General features: G+C 48.5%; 1 protein-coding gene across 1 annotated transcript in view; it reads right to left on the minus strand.

The window, feature by feature from the left end:
• LOC138520949 (AMP deaminase 1-like) overlaps window positions 1–18,350 on the minus strand; it is a 2,571,753-nt gene that overhangs the window by 243,585 nt on the left and 2,309,818 nt on the right. The gene's annotated exons all lie outside the window — the stretch shown is intronic.

The raw sequence follows: 18,350 nt of genomic DNA on the forward strand, positions 1-18,350 counted from the left end.
TGTGCCAGTCACACCTCAGCACCAGGACCCAAGTCCTCTTCCCATTACTGAAAAGTCCTTCACTGGGTGCAACCAGAAGATTTAGACCACCAGGATGCACCATCGCCTAACAGGAAACAAAATAGCCCACTTCTCAAACACTCCCATATCTCTAACAATAACTTCTACAGGAATCTTAAATCCCTGCCATACACGGTCTCCCCTTCAGTCGCTCCCATTCCAAAACACAGCCTGATAATATAAGCCAGGCTGTCTCATCCCGCCCTTACAACACACAAGACTCCACCCAATACCCTGTGGAAAGGTGCCCTATTGAGCGTTTGCTGCCTAGGTGCAGATGCCATTGACATCCATGACCTCATACTGGAATACCAATTAGATGTCTTAATAATGACTGAAACCTGGCTCCACCAAGCATCAGGCCCATTACTAACATTAGCTATCCCACCTAACTACACCATCCTCAGAACCGACCGCCTAGAAGCCATTTGAGGAGGTGAAGCCATCATTGCTAAAACCTCCCTACAGTTCAGAGAGTGTAAAACCGAAAACAACCATCAACAGTGTATAGAGCGCCAAGCTCCATCAACCATCCAGACATAGATATCCCCTTACTCATCACCCCCCTCTTAAAACCCAAAACCAAAGTCATCCTATTAGAAGACTTAAACCTGGGTTTTGATGACATACGAGTCCATAAAGCCACAGCCTTCATCAAGGCACTACATGAAATGCAGTTCTCCCAAATCATCAACACTCCAACCCATACTGAAGGTAGAACCCTAGATTGGATCCTTACACTAAATACTAATGCTACCCTCGGAGATATTCTAGAGATTTCCTGATCGGACCACCACCTCATTTGTTTCAACATCGCCACTGCCATAGCTCAAGAGGCACCATCTCCTCCACCTATGCCCATTCTAGTGAGAAACTCACGTAATCTCGCACCAGAAAACTTAACCCAGTCCTATACAAATTGCTCAACGCCCAGCCCACATCTAACACCACCCCAGATAATATTTCCTTACTATACCACTCATGCTTGAAAACCGCCATCGATGAAGTAGCTCCACTTAAATCTAAATTGCCCAAAACTAAACGCAGAAATTCCTGGTTTAATGACGAGCTCATTGAACTTCGAAGAAACAAAAGAGCTTTAGAACACTTAACTAGAAAGAACCCCTCTAGTGAGTCCAAAAAAGAACTCCAAGCTATTGCGCAAAAATATAATCACGCAGTGATTACTCATAAAGCCAGCTCCTTCAACTCACGGATCACGAATGCCGCCTCCAGTAGCAAAGGATTGTTTGCTATACTTAGGGAACTGGAAATACCCATTCCACCTCCCAAGTTAGCCACTGCAAGTAAAGCATGGTGTACCACCATCCAAAATGCTTTAGCCACCAAAATCAACTCCCTCCAAGACAGAATTGTAGTTAAAAGAAAGCTACTAGCCCTCACGGCCGAGCCTAACAATACCAGCTTAATGTATTAATTAACAATACAGTACCACCACCTCAATTCAATTTTACTTCTGTTACCCATGCCCAAGTACTCAAGAGCATCGCATCCCTTAAACCATCAAACAGCAAAGGAGATAGCTTTCCTGCAAAACTAGTTAAGACCTGTGCGCCTACTCTAGCACCTTGCATTACTGAGTTTATAAATGCATCCTTCAGTTCCAAATCCATCCCCCCCATCATCAAAGAAGCTTGGGTCACACCACTATTAAAAAAAACACACTAGACCCCACCATCCCCACTAACTATAAACCCATCACCACAGTCCCCTTCCTCCTTCATATAATCTACAAAACTGCGTATAGACAAGTACAAGACTACTTAGAAAGACACCACTTATTAGGGGATAGACAATCCGGCTTTCACCCTAAAAACAGCACAGAGACGGCATTATTGGACTTAAAAAAATCAGATGGATGCGATTAGAGATTCAGGTAACCTCTGCATCCTTTTACTACTCGATCAGTCCGCTGCGTTCGATTTACTAGACCACGATAAACTGTGTCTAACACTCTCCAAAAACTTTCACTTCTCCAATAATGCCACCACCTGGATCAAGTCATTCTTATCAGATCGCACTTCCAGAGTAGCCATTGGTGAGATGGCGGCTGATTCCATCAGGGTACCTATAGGTGTACTTCAAGGATCATGCCTCTCCCACACCCTCTATAATGCCTACACAAAGCTTCTATTTGCAGCTCTAGACGCCATGGGAGTAATTTATACTAACTTTGCGGATGATACTCAGATACTCATCCCAATCTCTGGTACTCATGAACAAGACACTATAATCATCAACAGAATATATTCCCTCATCCAAAACTGGATGGCATCAAATGGCCTATGCCTCAACGGCGAAAAGACAGAGGTTCTCATAGTAGGCGCGCTGCCGCCCTCTTAAAAAACTAAACCAGGACTACACTTCTATTGTCATAGACGGTACTCCCATCACTATTTCCAATCAAGTCAAGACCCTAGGTGTATACTTAGACTCCAGCCTCACCATGAGTAGACACCTCAACTCACTATCCTCCTCCACCGTCTACACAGCTAAACTCATTGCTCTCAGTAGACAATTCCTTATCCCACATAATTGTACCACGCTAGCAAGAACCCTTATCATGTCCAAGATAGACTATTGTAACATACTCTTGCTAGGCACGACCAAGAAAAATCTAGCAAAATTGCAACTACTGCAAAACAAAGCACTAAGAGCAGCATTAGGCATCAAAAAAGCGACCATATTTCACAAACTAGAAGGGAGGCACACTGGCTGCCCATACAAGCTAGAATAATACATAAAACACTAATTACCGCACACAAATGCATCACCTTGAATGCCCCAATATCAACCAATGCCTCGCTCGCAAATCACTTACCAGATCCCTCAGATCTAACACTAACAATCACCTACTTACCCTCCGCTTTAAGAACACAAGAACAGGCATCTCCAGATTCCCTGTAGCAGTGCCTAGACTCTGGACCTCTCTTCCCAACCAACATAAGGAATGAAACCTCCCATACACACTTCAAACAAGAAACTACTTAAAACCTGACTCTTTAACAAATTCTAACCACCTTCCACCCATGACGTATCGAATAAATTGTAAATATGTATTAACGCCAACCAAGAATTCTATAACTACGATTATTTGTAACCATTATAATGCCTAACACTGCCACTCTGTAACCAGCAAGCATTTATGTAATCATTTAACCTACGCCTTGACACCTTAGGGTTTGGGCGTATTATCAAATTAAATGAATAAATAAATAAACAAATAAAAGTGGTGAGTCAAAACCTCCTTGCAAAGCTACACAGAGAAGAACTTTGAGAAGTTATTTGTCAACATCCAGAGATTCAGGGAGTTGTTCATTGGGTTGATGTATTGAATCCACTCAGGAAAGCCACGAAGTGTGTTTTCATCTACATGCCAAGCCCAACACCAAATACTGTGTGGTCTTCATTTCTGCTGGCCCCAAAAATAGCTCTCATTATCTCGTAGAAAGGCCAGTTGGGATCTTTAGGAAATGGTCATCCTGCGTCTGGTCAGGACTATGAGCAAATGCACAACACTAAGCACCTACCTTTTGCCCTACTGAGATTAACTTCATCAAGCAACCCCATTAGGGAACAATCCAAGCTCCCTGTATCACCTCTCCCTAGAATGTCTGCATTGTGTAGCAGACCAAACCTTGTACCATAAGTCAGCTCCTTGTTTATAGTGTAGTAGGCTCTATATAATGGAGACAGCAAGGTGTCATATGTACTCTTAGTACTTTGTTAGACTGTATTGTAAATTTAGCATTGGGGATACTGACTTCTCACCCAAAGAGTAATCCAGATCACTTTCCACTGCTCCAGTAACAAAAGTGACTCACAGTGTGCCATAGGGGGTGCTTACATAGGCCTCTTACCACTGTCCAAAATTGAGAAGGTCTGCAAGAGGGATTCATCTAGAGTCCAGCTCTTCCTTAAGTCTAACATAGCTGGTAAACATGGCACATCATTCTTAATTCTCAGTTCCTGGAAACGTAGTGCTATCGCAGCCTCAAAAATATTTTCCATTTGGAAACAGCCAACCAGTTCCCATTATTGTGTCTGTGTCACAGACATTTCTCAGTGTATTAGGATTACTACCTTTGCCTAGCATAAAAACACATGTTTGATAGACGCTCCCCGCACCTTATCAACTTCCTTTCTTCTACTGCTGTCCCTTCTCTTCCCTGTCGGGCTCCTCTGCCTCCTCCATCTTCTGCCACCTCTATGGCTGTCTCTGCTACTTCTCCGGCCACCCTGTTGCCTCTTTCCTCCACCACCCCTCTGGCACCCACCTCCTCTTCCTTGGCAAACATGCCCTCTCCTTCTTCCTCCTCTGCCCATCCTCGGGCGCCTACAACTCTAACAGAGGGCGTACCTCTGAGCTGTACCCCTCCCTGGAAGTCTTGCAAAGGGGCAACCTGCTCCACATTGGTACTCTGAACTCCCGCTCTGCGGTCAAACACTCCTCTGACATCTGCCGTCTCCTTGAAGAACTTCGTCTAGATGTACTCGGTCTGACCGAGACGTGGTTCATGGCCAGCTCTGTCACAAGCTTTGACACTCTCCTTCTTGATGGCTACACAACCCTCTCTGCGCCCAGAACCAACCATCCCGGTGGGGGAGTAGCCTTTATCTTCCCAGAGTGGATCCCTGCTTCTATCATGCCTATGCAGGACTACTACTCCTTTGAATGCCTGGTCTGCAGGCTCTCTATCTCTCCTTGAGTTTCTCTCACTGTGGCCACTATCTACCGGCCGCCCAGGCAGGTAACCTCCTTCCTCTCTGAGTGGGAGGACCTCTCCTCCTCCCTCCTCGCCTCTACCTCTCAACTTCTCCTCCTCTGAGTCCTTAACATCCACTTGGATGCTTTATGTCCTTCTGCAGGACTCTTTTGCCACCTCTGCGACTCTCTCTTTTCTTACCTCTGGCTGACTCACTCTGCAGGGCACAACCTGGATGTTCTGGTCTCCTCAGACCTCCCCCTCTCTAACCCTCTCACCACTCCTCTCTCCTAGTGTGATCACTTTCGTCTTTCCTCCCATCTCTCTCTCTCTCTACCCCTCAGGCCAAGCCGACTCCAGCAGTGCCACCTACCTTCTCGGTCATCCGACCCATGAAGCGTGTGTCAGTGGAGGCTTTCGCCGCTACTTTCTCTCCTCCTTCTGCAACTTTGGCTGAGTCACATCCTGACACAGCCATTTCTAACCTCCATCACTCTATCTCTGACACTCTTGATGTACTTGCCCCTGTCATGAGGATTCGCCTAAAGCCCAAATCCAAGTGCAACTCTTGGTACGACTCCGAACTTGTCACTCTCAAACGAAAGTGCAGGGTGGCTGAGTGGAAGTGGAGGGCTACAGGTGCACCCTCTGACAAACTGGCCTGCCACCTGGTCCAAGGGCAGTACAGACTCTCTGTCCACACTAAGAAGAGAGCACACACCCAAGCCCGCATCTCTGCGGCACCTAACAACTCAGCCAAACTCTTCAAAAACTGCAAGGAGCTGGCCAAACCTGCTGCAGTAGCTACCTCTCCTGTTCCCTCCCAGGCCCTCTGTAAGGCATTGGCTTCTCATTTCATCACTAAAACGCAGGACATCCTGTCAAACCTCTCTTCCTCTTCCTCCTCCTCCTCATCATCCTCCTCCTCCTCCTCCTCCACTCCTGCCCTGCCTATGGCCTCCTCTGTTCACCTCCTTTCCCTTGTTCACCCCTGATGACGTTTCTAGATAAGTCTGATCTATGAAAGTCTTGTCAAAACAGGTTCTTCTCTGTTCTTCCAGAACCATTAAGGACCACATTGACACGCTTGCTCCAGTCCTGGCCGATTTCTGCGATCACCCCTTTGCCACTGGAACCTTCCCCTCCCCCTTAAGCACTCCCTTGTGCACCCCCTCCTTAAGAAACCCTCTGCCTATCCTTCCTCTCCGGCTAACTATTCCCCGATCTCCATCACTCCTTTCCTGCGAAAACTCTTGGAAAAGCTGGCCATTTCCCAGCTTAATCTTCACACTGATCTGTTGGTTGTCTCCAAGACCACCAGTCTGGCTTCAGAGCAGCCAGAGCACGGAAACTGCTCTCCTGAACATCTGTGAAGACCTGCTCTCTAACCTTGATTCAAACATTCCTTCTGTCCTCATTCTCCTCAATCTTTCTTCTGCTTATGATACGGTCAACCATGCCATCCTGCTCAATCGCCTCTGTGATAACCTGGGTATCACTGATCAGGCACTGGCCTGCCTGACCTCCTTTCTCACTGATCGACCCTCTGAGGTCCAGCTGGGGTCCTTCCTCTCTTCTATCTCTCTCTCTCTACCTGTGGTGTACATCAGGGGTCTACCCTTTCTCCCTGGCTGTTCAACCAACACCTGGCACCGCTTGCCCACTGCATCGCTGCTCTCTGCTCCAACTTTCAGTCTTATGCGGATGACACCCAGCTCTCTTTCAGGCTCCCCTCGGCAGCCTCTACTCCTTCTCTCATTCCAGACTATCTGTCCGCAATCCAGGAGTGGTGTGCCGCCAATGATCTCTTCCTTAATGCCAGTAAGACTGAGATCCTCCTCATTGGAACACAAGCTCCCTCCTTTCCTCTCGCTTGCTGGCCACCCATTCTGGGCCCTCTTTCTACTTCTACCTTTGAGGATAAGAACCTTGGGATCGAGGGGGGCGTGGCTAACTAGCCATGAGGTAGGCTGGGTTTCTCGTTGTCTCCTGCGGATCCGAAATGATCCTGGAACGCTCATAAGCAGAAGGAAGCATCCAAAACTCTTTTGCAGACCCACAGTAGGAGTGAGTTACGAGCAGGACCAGAACAGCGGAGTCCCGAGACATGAAGGGCAAGATGGCCGCCCTATGAGAACAAAGGATCCCGGGTGCGGTGAACCCGCATTGCAATTCAGGACTCTGACATATTCACATGGACCGCTCCTGGGAATGAAAACAGAAGAAATTGTACAGTGGTGAACCGGATCGTCAGACGGAGCAGTGAGTTAAGGTGCAGCCTGGCCCACTGTGGGTACTTTAACCACGATCACAGCCACAGTGCTGTGACTTAAGCAAGTGCGGCGCCGTCGTGTACAGCAGAGGTTAGCTCCTCCACGCCGGAGACTGAACCTGAATAACGATCGACAGATACAGATTTAACCGCACAAAAGATCGGGCACGGCGGATGGGGAATAGGAGTCTGCAACTGTTGCGGAAAAGGGAAAGAAGAAGCCCGACACTCGTGGAGAGGAAGGAAGCCCGGACACGAAGGACAGACGAGGGATGTTTTTTTTTTTTTGACACGGCGAGCACAACAAGGATTAAAGCACGAAAGTGAGAGTTTGCTTTGAACACTGACACAGAGCTTGGAACGAAGCTCTGTGTACTTGTAGCAACTGCACGCAACCTAGCACCATAGTGAGGTCCTCTGGATATGAAAATGGCCTGAGGTATGGCAGCACACTGAAGTTGAATGACGGATAAGATAATACGCCCAAAAGGGGAGCGGCTCCCAAAAAACAATCAGTTAGGTGGCAGCTCGATGCCTGTAAGCTTCAGCCCACAACCAGACACAGCAATGTCAATTTGCACAGAAGCCGAACCCAGCATGTGACCCTGCACCATAGCTTCCACTCAGTTGTGAAAAAACCAGCAGCTCTCATCTGAGACCCTATGAGCCAGGAAGCAGACAGAAGAGGAGAGAGCCGTATCCTCATGTGTACTGGAAGTAAATGAGGCACAAGTTGGACGGATCTAGGTCTGTGTTACAAGATCATTCAACCTATAGTGAACCTGCAGACCCCACCACCAGCTGCAGGAGTGGAAAACACATGAGACAGTTCTGTGGCAAGATAACCAGCAAGTGCAGGAGTAGCTGGGGTAGACCCATGGATGTAAAAGGGGTGACAGGCCTGGGAAGCGGAGCTAACAGCACCCTGCACATAAGCAGAACAAAGCAAGTACCCAGGTAGCTAACTAGCCAGTGATACTCCTGCCAAACGGCAACGGGGACCACAAGGCTGCTGCCCCGGTGCGGGGTTCCTAATCAGCAGCTGGGGCAATAGCAGTGGACAGAGATGTAACTGGAACACCGCAGACAAAGGCGACAAGAACAGAGGGCACAAGGCTCTGCGGCAACTTGAAGTCAACGCAAGGTCACAGGCCATAAGACTGGTGCCCACGCAGAACTGTAGGGTGTACCAGCAAACAACACCAGCAGAAGGTGGAAGTAAGGACTGCACAGAAGACTGACCAAGACTACACAGCAGGCACTGGACTCACAGGTCAGCACGTACGAGGACACTTGACCACCAGGCCTGAGAAAACTTCTAGAATGACCAGCAGAGCACGGTGAGGAGGCAGATGGGGAACCGACCTGGACTAAGACCTAGAGGAGCTCCATAGGATGAACAAAAGCCTGCCACGCTCATGAGGCCGCACAGAGATCAGCTAGAGTGAGCCCAGCCCAGCACTAAGCAAGCATGAGAAGTGCACAGAACTACACCACGGAGTATATACCAAAACAATAACCAATACTGCTTTTGGGAGGCACAGCAAGAGACCGCTGATCCTGGGCCCACACATCTAACCAGTGCACCTTAAGGCGCCCTAATATCTGCGGACATACCCCACACCTAGCGGGCGCTGCGGGCAGCTCCCGATTAGAACCAAGCACTAGACGAGCCGGGGCTGGATGAAGGGCCTGAGAGACTAGCCCCAACTACTGTGATCCGATATTCTAGGTGGCACCAGGATGGCATCCAAGTTGCCCAAAACAAAAGGGAAACAATCAACAATGGAGGAATTCACAAAAACACCTCAGTCATTCGAGGGAGCCAGGAACAGAGAAAGGAACCCGCAAACAGACACTGCCCCAGCGCGAAAATGATCAACAGATCCTGGACGCGATTGCGGACCTGAAAATTGCATGGGAAACCAAACTGGAGGCAGCCATGGTCAAAATCAAATCATCACTGGACCTCAAAATTGGAGCAGTACAAGAGGATGTGAACCTACTGATACAAGACGTAAAGATAATAGTGGAACGCACAGGCGAACTGGAGAAGGAAGCAAACTCAAACACAGCTGCCTGCACGTCACACGCCTCGGAGATCCACATACTGCGGCAACAAGTGAGCAACCTGGAAAACAGAGCAGAGGAAGCAGAAGGACGGGCCTGCAGAAACAACATATGCATCGTGAGGCTCCCGGAAGGAGAAGAAGGACCAAACCCCACTGATTACGTCAAGACCATGTTGCTGCAAGAAATAGAGGGCGGGGCACTTACCCAGGAGTTCGAGGTGGAGAGAGCGCACAGAGCCCTGACAAGAAAACCACCGCCAGGAGACCCCCCCGAGCCCCCCCCCCCAAGACCGATAATTGCCAAAATCTTGAACTACCGAGACAGGGAGAAGATCCTGGAATTCTTCCGAAAAGGGGGTACAATACAAAGGGCATCCGCGGCTATCACGGCGTACCCAGACTATACTCTCCTAGTGCAGAGAAGGCGACTGAACTATGGGACAGTGAAGAAGAGGCTGCGGGAGGCGGGCTTTAAGTACATATTGATGTACCCGGCGAAACTGAAAGTGTTTCACAAGAACAAGGCCCTTTTTTTTAAACCCCAGAGGATGCAACAGAGTGGCTGGATGGACAGAATTGCCCGTCTGGGACAGCAAACAGAAGGAGGACAAAACAAAGAAGTAAAGCAGCGGTTCCAGAGGCTGAGGTGCTGTATAAACTATGACATTGGGACTTGAATATAAGATAGGGCAAACATAAGGTGGCAGAAGAGTTAGATCTTAAGGAGAAGGCTACGGGCGCACATTATAAAAGGATACATGATTGCGGGAGATACAACGGACCCACCCTCACACCCCAGTAGTTAGTTTGGATAGGTTACCAGTAGTGTGATAACCACCTGCTAAGTTCCTAGTATCGGTAAGCCGCGATAGGACTAAATGCGGGATCACCTGAGATCCAGGGATTGTCATGATCTCTGCTTCCAAAAGATCAGGACTTGCCCGACTCCCTTGGAAGCAGACCCATAACCCCGGTTCCGAGTGCCAGCCAGTCCCAATTGGGACCTTTTGGACCCTGTCCTGGCGCCAGTGGCACCAGGCTCATAAAGATGCCCAGTCCCAGCGCTGGAAGCGCCGGGCTCATAATGCTTGGGTGGACTTACCTGCAGCAGACCATGCTGCTTACTTACCTGCCAGTTGAACCCCTGATCCTCTTCTGTTTGGGACTACTTTTCCTGTTGGGTGGGGCAGGAGCCACTCCCTAGGTTCAGAACACTGGAACTCTTCTGGAAAGCAGGAACTCTTTTCTTACCTAGGCGTGGCTGTTGAAGGAGACACCTAAGCATTACAGGAGGCTATTTAAACCACACCCGATGGATGAATCTTGCTTTGCGTTATTCTGCATTCTCTGCAGCAGAACGCTCATCGTGTCTTCTGCTTCTGATCCTGGGCCTAAGGGAACAAAGGCTTACCATCCTGGAATCCAGTCTTCAGCAGCACCTGTAAAGACAAAGAAAGAACAGGTTAGCACTACGGTCTTCAGTGGCAGCGCATCTCTTACCTGGTCCATCGGCTGTCACCAACGCCTCGCGCTGCATTCCGGCATCTGAAAGACAAAGGCTTACCTACTCTTCGCATGCTCCGGAGGTCTTCGCACTGCATTCCGGCATCTGAAAGACAAAAGCTTACCAGCTCTTCGCACGCTCCGGAGGCCTTCGGCGCTGCATCCCGCATCTGAAAGACAAAAGAAGGTGCGTTTAAAGACATTGGGCAACTTTATTACTCACGTGCCATTACTCCTTCCCACGCCGAATCCAGTGGGTATTCCAGCACCCTTCAGCTTCTCTAAAGCTCCGAACTTGTACCTGCAAGATAAAAGGGACAGTTAGTGCGCATTGTGAAGCAGGCTACAAGCGCTTACTTACGTGCTTCCAGGCGCTTCTATTCCTCACGCGGGTTCGATCCTCAACTCTCATCAGCCCGCCATCTGCCATCGCCGGAACCCTGCAAAACAAGAGATATCATTACAAAAGACTTTTAAGACATTTGAAGTGCCCAGAACTTACAGTTCGTGCAGTTAACGACGGACAGTAGTCCTCTGAGGTCAAGAGGCCTGCACCCTTATCCAGTGAAGAAACTGGTTACGGCACCCTGCCCCGAGGCAGATGGAGAGCTCGGCGTTCACTTACCTAAGGTGAGGGTGTTAACCTTTGGGGTTCTACAGGAGAAGAGAAAGGGAAGAGGAGAGAGGCACCCAATAACCCCAGTTCATTAATCCCATATTTTCTATCTGCAGACATCTTACTCTTCGAGTCAGACATACAGTGCACAGAGGTCCAGCCCAAAGAGCCAACCGTGTGTTGCACATCACCTTTGAAGATACGGCATTCACCCAGTCAAGACCGGCGCCTCTGTGGGAATCAGGTGAGCGTTACAGAACGCAAAGCCTATCGCAAAACTCCCACCCAGGTGCTATGGAAACCTCGGATACCGACCAGCTAGCCCAGTTACTTGGGGAACTAAGAGCAGAAGTGCATGCAGCCCGTCAGGAAACGAATGCTCTAAGAAGGGAACTGATTATTTCCAAGGAGCGAACAGACGATCTCGCTAGACAATTTCTACAGTCACAAGCCGGACAAACTCTGTTACCCGCATCAGGGGCAAATCTTCCTTCAACATCCTCTACGAACCCAGTGCAGATCAACCTACCTGGGAATGTACCTCTGGCTCCGCCCGAACGATTTTCTGGTGACCCAAAGAGGTTTGCAGTATTTATTAATCAGTGCCGGTTGCACTTCTTATGCCGGCCAGCAGCCTTTCCAACTGATCAAGCTAAGGTAGCTTTCGTGCTTTCGTACCTTAGTGGCAATGCGGCAGACTGGTCGATCCCTCTAGTTAATCAAGATGATCCGGTTCTCCATGATTTTCAAGCTTTTCAGCTCAGTATGGAAAAACTGTTTGCAAGACATTCACAGGGGCAGGCCTTGGACAATGAGCTCCTTTCATTGCGACAGGGTAATCAAGACCTTTTGGCTTATATTGCGTCTTTCAACAGACTGATAGTGGAAACTCGATGGCCTGAGGACAAAAGGATTACGCTGTTTTATAGAGGTCTACGTGGAGAGCTCAAAGATGTGTTAGCCCAAGTAGTGAATCCCCCGCAAGACTGTTCGGACTATATTGACTTAGTCGTTCAAATTGACCACAGACTGCAGAACAGGAAGGCCGATCGTTCCAAGTTTGATGCTCGAGTATTTTCCAAACCACCAACTCCTACCAAAGGAGTAGACTCCGGGGAACCCATGCAAATAGGGGGCCTGAAAGGACCACTAACACAAAAGGAGCGGGAAAGGAGAAAACAGCTGCAATTATGCCTCTATTGCGGAAACTCGGGGCACTTTCTTCGAGACTGTCCGGTGAAACCAGCCAAGAAGGCAGTAGGAGCTGCAGTTACCAGGGTCACAAACTCTGAGCAGGGAAACGACCTCGCCCGACAAGAATAGAGGTCCTCTTGCCGAGCGTTAAAACCAGTTCCGTGACCTCGCATTTCGTGATACCTATGGTCCTCATTAGCCCTGAACATCCGGATCGATTACATGCGATTGAAGCTTACGTCGACAGCGGTGCCATCGGCAATTATGTGGATCATGAAATGGTTTTGAGGATGAATCTGACTCTTTGTCCAAAGGCTGTAAAGGACGTCATTACTACGGTGGATGGTACGGAGATAGCCTCCGGACCAGTAATGCATACCACCCAAGAAGTGATGCTAGTAAGTCAAGATGGACACCATGAGAAGATCGTGTTCGATGTGATCAAGGCCCCTCAGTTCCAGATTATTCTAGGAATTCCTTGGTTAGAGAAGCACAATCCTCAGATCGATTGGCGAGCAAGAACGGTTCAGTTTCCAGAATGTGTCTCTACTTGTCACCCTCGACCTGGTGTTGCACTGGAAGCAATTTCCTCGGAGGCTCCTCAGTTACCTCCTGAATACCTAGAATTCCAAGATGTTTTCCGGAAGGATCAGGCTAACTCTCTACCTCCTCATAGGTCTTATGACTGCCAGATAGACCTGATGTCATGATCTCTGCTTCCAAAAGGTCAGGGTTTTCCCAACTCCCTTGGAAGCAGATCCATAACCCAGGTTCCGAGTGCCAACCAGTCCCAAATGGGACCTTTTGGACCCAGTCCTGGCGCCAGTGGCACCAGGCTCATAAATATGCCCAGTCCCAGCGCTGGAAGCGCCGGGCTCATAATGCTTGGGTGGACTTACCTGCAGCAGACCATGCTGCTTACTTGCCTGCCAGTTGAGCCTCTGATCCTCTTCTGTTTGGAACTACTTTTCCTGTTGGGTGGGGCAGGAGCCACTCCCTAGATTCAGAACACTGGAACTCTTCTGGAAAGCAGGAACTCTTTTCTTACCTAGGCGTGGCTGTGGAAGGAGACACCTAAGCACTACAGGAGGCTATTTAAACCACACCCGATGGATGAATCTTGCTTTGCGTTATTCTGCATCCTCTGCAGCAGAACGCTCATCGTGTCTTCTGCATCTGATCCTGGGCCTAAGGAAAAAGGCTTACCATCCTGAATCCAGTCTTCAGCAACACCTATAAAGACAAGAAAGAACAGGTTAGCATTACGGTCTTCAGTGACAGCTCTTCACTTACCTGGTCCATCGGCTGTCACCAACGCCTCGCGCTGCATTCCGGCATCTGAAAGACAAAGGCTTACCTACTCTTTGTGCGCTCCGGAGGTCTTCACACTGCATTCCGGCATCTGAAAGACAAAAGCTTACCAAATCTTCGCACGCTCCGGAGGCCTTCGGCGCTGCATCCCGCATCTGAAAGACAAAACAAGGTGCGTTTAAAGACATTGGGGAACTTTAATACTCACGTGCCATTACTCCTTTCCACATCTAACCCAGTGGGTATTCCGGCACCCTGCAGCCGCTCCGAACTTGTACCTGCAAAATAAAAAGACAGTTAGAGCGCATCGTGAAGCAGGCAACAAGCGCTTACTTACGTGCTTCCAGGCGCTTCTATTCATCACACGGGCTCCATCTTCAACTCACTTCAGCCCGTCATCCGCCATCGCCGGAACCCTGCAAAACAAGAAACATCATTACTAAAGACTTTAAAGACATTAGAATTACTCGAAACTTACCGTTCGTGCAGTAAACGACGGACAGCAGTCCTCTGAAGTCAAGAGGCCTGCTCCCCTTATCCAGGGAAGAAACTGGTTACAGCACCCTGCCCCGAGGCAGATGGAGAGCACGGCGTTCACTTACCTAAGGTGAGAGCGTTAACCTTTGGGGTTCTACAGGAGAAGAGAAAGGGAAGAAGAGAGAGACATTCAATAACCCAGTTCCTTAATCCCATATTTTCTATCTGCAGACATCTTACCCTTCGAGTCAGACATACAGTGCACAGAGGTCCAGCCCAAAGAGCCAGCCGTGTGTTACACATCACCTTTGAAGATACGGTATACGCCCAGTCAAGACCGGCGCCTCTACGGGAATCAGGTGAGCGTTACAGAACGCAAAGCCTACCACAAAACTCCCGTCCAGGCGCTATGGAAACCTCGGATACCGACCAGCTAGCCCAGTTACTTGGGGAACTAAGGGCAGAAGTGCATGCAGCCCGTCAGGAAACGAACGCTCTAAGAAGGGAACTGATTATTTCCAAGGAGCGAACAGATGATCTTGCTAGACAATTGCTACAGTCACAAGCCGGACAGACCCCGTTACCCGCATCTGGGGGAAATCTTCCTTCTACATCCTCTATGAATCCAGTGCAGATCAACCTACCTGGGAATGTACCTCTGGCTCCGCCCGAACGATTTTCTGGTGACCCAAAGAGGTTTGCAGTATTTATCAATCAGTGCCGGTTGCATTTCTTATGCCGGCCAGCAGCCTTTCCAACTGATCAAGCTAAAGTAGCTTTCGTGCTTTCGTACCTTAGTGGCAATGCGGCAGACTGGTCGATCCCTCTAGTAAATCAAGATGATCCGGTCCTCCATGATTTTCAAGCTTTTCAGCTCAGTATGGAAAAACTGTTCGCAAGACATTCACAGGGGCAGGCCTTGGACAATGAGCTTCTTTCGTTGCGACAAGGTAATCAAGACCTTTTGGCTTATATTGCGTCTTTCAACAGACTGATAGTGGAAACTCAATGGCCTGAGGACAAAAGGATTACGCTGTTTTATAGAGGTCTACGTGGAGAGCTCAAAGATGTGTTAGCCCAAGTAGTGAATCCCCCACAAGATTGTTCGGACTATATAGACTTAGTCGTTCAAGTAGATCACAGACTGCAGAACAGGAAGGCCGATCGTTGCAAGTTTGATGCTCGAGTATTTTCCAAACCGCCAACTCCTTCCAAAGGAGTAGACTCCGGGGAACCCATGCAAATAGGGGGTCTGAAAGGTCCTCTAACACAAAAGGAGCGGGAAAGGAGAAAACAGTTGCAATTATGCCTCTATTGCGGAAACTCAGGACACTTTCTTCGAGACTGTCCGGTGAAACCTGCCAAGAAGGCAGTAGGAGCTGCAGTTACCAAAGTTACAAACTCTGAGCAGGGAAACAACCTCGCCCGACAAGAATAGAGGTCCTCTTGCCGAGCGTGAAAACCAGTTCCATGACCTCGCATTTCGTGATACCTATGGTCCTCATTAGCCCTGATAATCCGGATCGATTACATGCAATTGAAGCTTACGTCGACAGCGGTGCCATCGGCAATTATGTGGATCATGAAATGGTTTTGAGGATGAATCTAACTCTTTGTCCCAAGGCTGTAAAGGGCGTCATTACTACGGTGGATGGTACGGAGATAGCCTCCGGGCCAGTAACGCATACCACTCAAGAGGTTACGCTAGTAAGTCAAGATGGACACCATGAGAAGATCGTGTTCGATGTGATCAAGGCCCCTCAGTTTCAGATTATTCTAGGAATACCTTGGTTAGAGAAACACAATCCTCTGATCGATTGGCGAGCAAGAACGGTCCAGTTTCCAGAATGTGTCTCTACTTGTCACCCTCCACCTGGTGTTGCACTGGCAGCAATTTCTTCAGAGACTCCCCAGTTACCTCCCGAATACCTAGAATACCAAGATGTTTTCCGGAAGGATCAGGCTAACTCTCTACCTCCTCATAGGTCTTATGACTGCCAGATAGACCTGATACCTGGATCTACTCCTCCTTGTAGTAGAATTTATGCCCTCACCGAGCCTGAGAACCTTCACCTTCGACAATACCTGGATCAATACCTGGCAAATGGGTTTATTCGTCCTTCCAAGTCCCCTGCTTCTTCAGCTTTGTTCTTCGTTCCAAAAAAGGAAGGAGACCTTAGAACTTGTATAGATTATCGCTCCCTGAACCAGATCACCGTTAAGAATAGATATCCGTTACCTTTGATCCCTGAACTCCTGGACCAAGTCAGAAAAGCATGCATATATACAAAGCTGGATCTTAGAGGAGCTTACCACTTGGTACGAGTAAAAGAGGGCGATGAATGGAAGACGGCCTTCCGCACCAAGTATGGGCTATTTGAATATCAGGTCATGCCCTTCGGACTTTGCAATGCCCCGGCCGCCTTTCAATATTTTATGAACGATGTCCTCAGAGAGCTCATAGATGTGTGTGTTGTTGTTTACATTGACGACATCCTTGTTTATTCTTCATCGGAATCTGAACATCGGAAACACGTGAAAATGGTCCTCGAAAGATTGCGTCAACACAAACTTTTCGCTAAGTTGGAAAAATGTGTTTTCAACGTGACTGAAGTTGAATTCTTGGGATTCATATTATGACCTGGCGGAGTGTGTATGGATTCAAAGAAGGTCGATGCAGTTCTCAAATGGCCATCACCATCCTCCGTAAAAGGTGTGCAAAGCATGTTAGGCTTCGCTAACTTTTACCGCAGGTTTATCCCCGAATTCTCTCGAATAGTCCAGCCCATCACTGCCTTGTTAAAGAAAAACAAACGTTTTGAATGGTCTACCGAGGCGGAACAAGCTTTCCAGGATTTGAAGACTAAATTTACCTCTGCACCAATCTTAAAACACCCTCGCCCCGAACTCCCCTACATCGTGGAAACTGATGCTTCAAGCCTTGCCATGGGGGCAGTTCTATCACAAAAGGACCCGGTAACCAATCAGTTGCATCCCGTGGCATTTTGGTCCCGCAAATTCTCGCCTCCTGAAATCAATTACACGATTACTGACAAGGAACTTCTGGCTATCAAGTCTGCCTTTAAGGCTTGGCGGCATTATCTGCTGGGGGCCTGACACACCGTTACTGTGATTACGGATCACCGAAACCTGCAATATTTGAAAACCGCAAAAGCCCAATCCTCTAGACAACTCCGTTGGGCATTATTCTTTGCCGAGTTCGACTTCATAATTACCTATCGACCTGGTACAAAGAACGGTAAAGCTGATGCCCTTTCTCGGATGGGAGTGGAAGAACACTTGATCAACCCTAAACCTGTACCAATCATTCCCGAACAAAAAATTATGGGTGTAATCGCCACAGAATCCATAGAGGAAGTTAAGGATAAAGCCAGGCAACTTGTAACTCCAGCAGACATACAGAATTGGCATCTGCAGGGAAAGGACTTTGCAGTAAAGGACAACTTATTGTATTTCCAAGAACGATTATACCTACCCAGCACAGATTTACAGAAAAAAGTAATCTCTTGTTATCACGATTCTTTAATGGAAGGACATCCCGGTATGGCCAAGACCTCAGAAAAGATCAAGCGCTACTTCTGGTGGCCGTCTTGGAAAAAAGATATCAGAGACTTTATAATGTCCTGTGGAGTATGCGCCCAAAACAAGAGTCAAAAGGAAAGACCAGCAGGCCTCTTACGCCCTATTGACATCCCACCTCGCCCTTGGCATACCCTTTCTATGGACTTCATCACTGATCTACCTCCATGCTCCGGATACAATGCGATTCTAGTAATCGTGGACTTATTCTCCAAGATGGCACATTTCATTCCGCTCAAAGGCTTGCCAACAGCAGCAACTCTGGCCCGAGAATTTCTCGAAAACATCGTCCGACTGCATGGTTTTCCTTCGGTTCTAATTTCGGATCGAGGTTGTCAATTTATTTCTCATTTCTGGCGAAGTTGCTGTCGGTCGGCTCAAATTGATGTGAGACTATCGACCAGTCACCACCCTCAGACCGACGGACAAACCGAGAGGACCAATCAAACTCTGGAACAGTATTTACGCTGCATGCTGCAACAAACTGAAAAAACTTGGAAAGACATCCTTTGGATAGC

The sequence above is a fragment of the Ambystoma mexicanum genome, chromosome 13 (genome assembly GCF_040938575.1).
Source record: "Ambystoma mexicanum isolate Mex_15411 chromosome 13, UKY_AmexF1_1, whole genome shotgun sequence".
Taxonomy (NCBI): Eukaryota; Metazoa; Chordata; class Amphibia; order Caudata; family Ambystomatidae; genus Ambystoma; species Ambystoma mexicanum.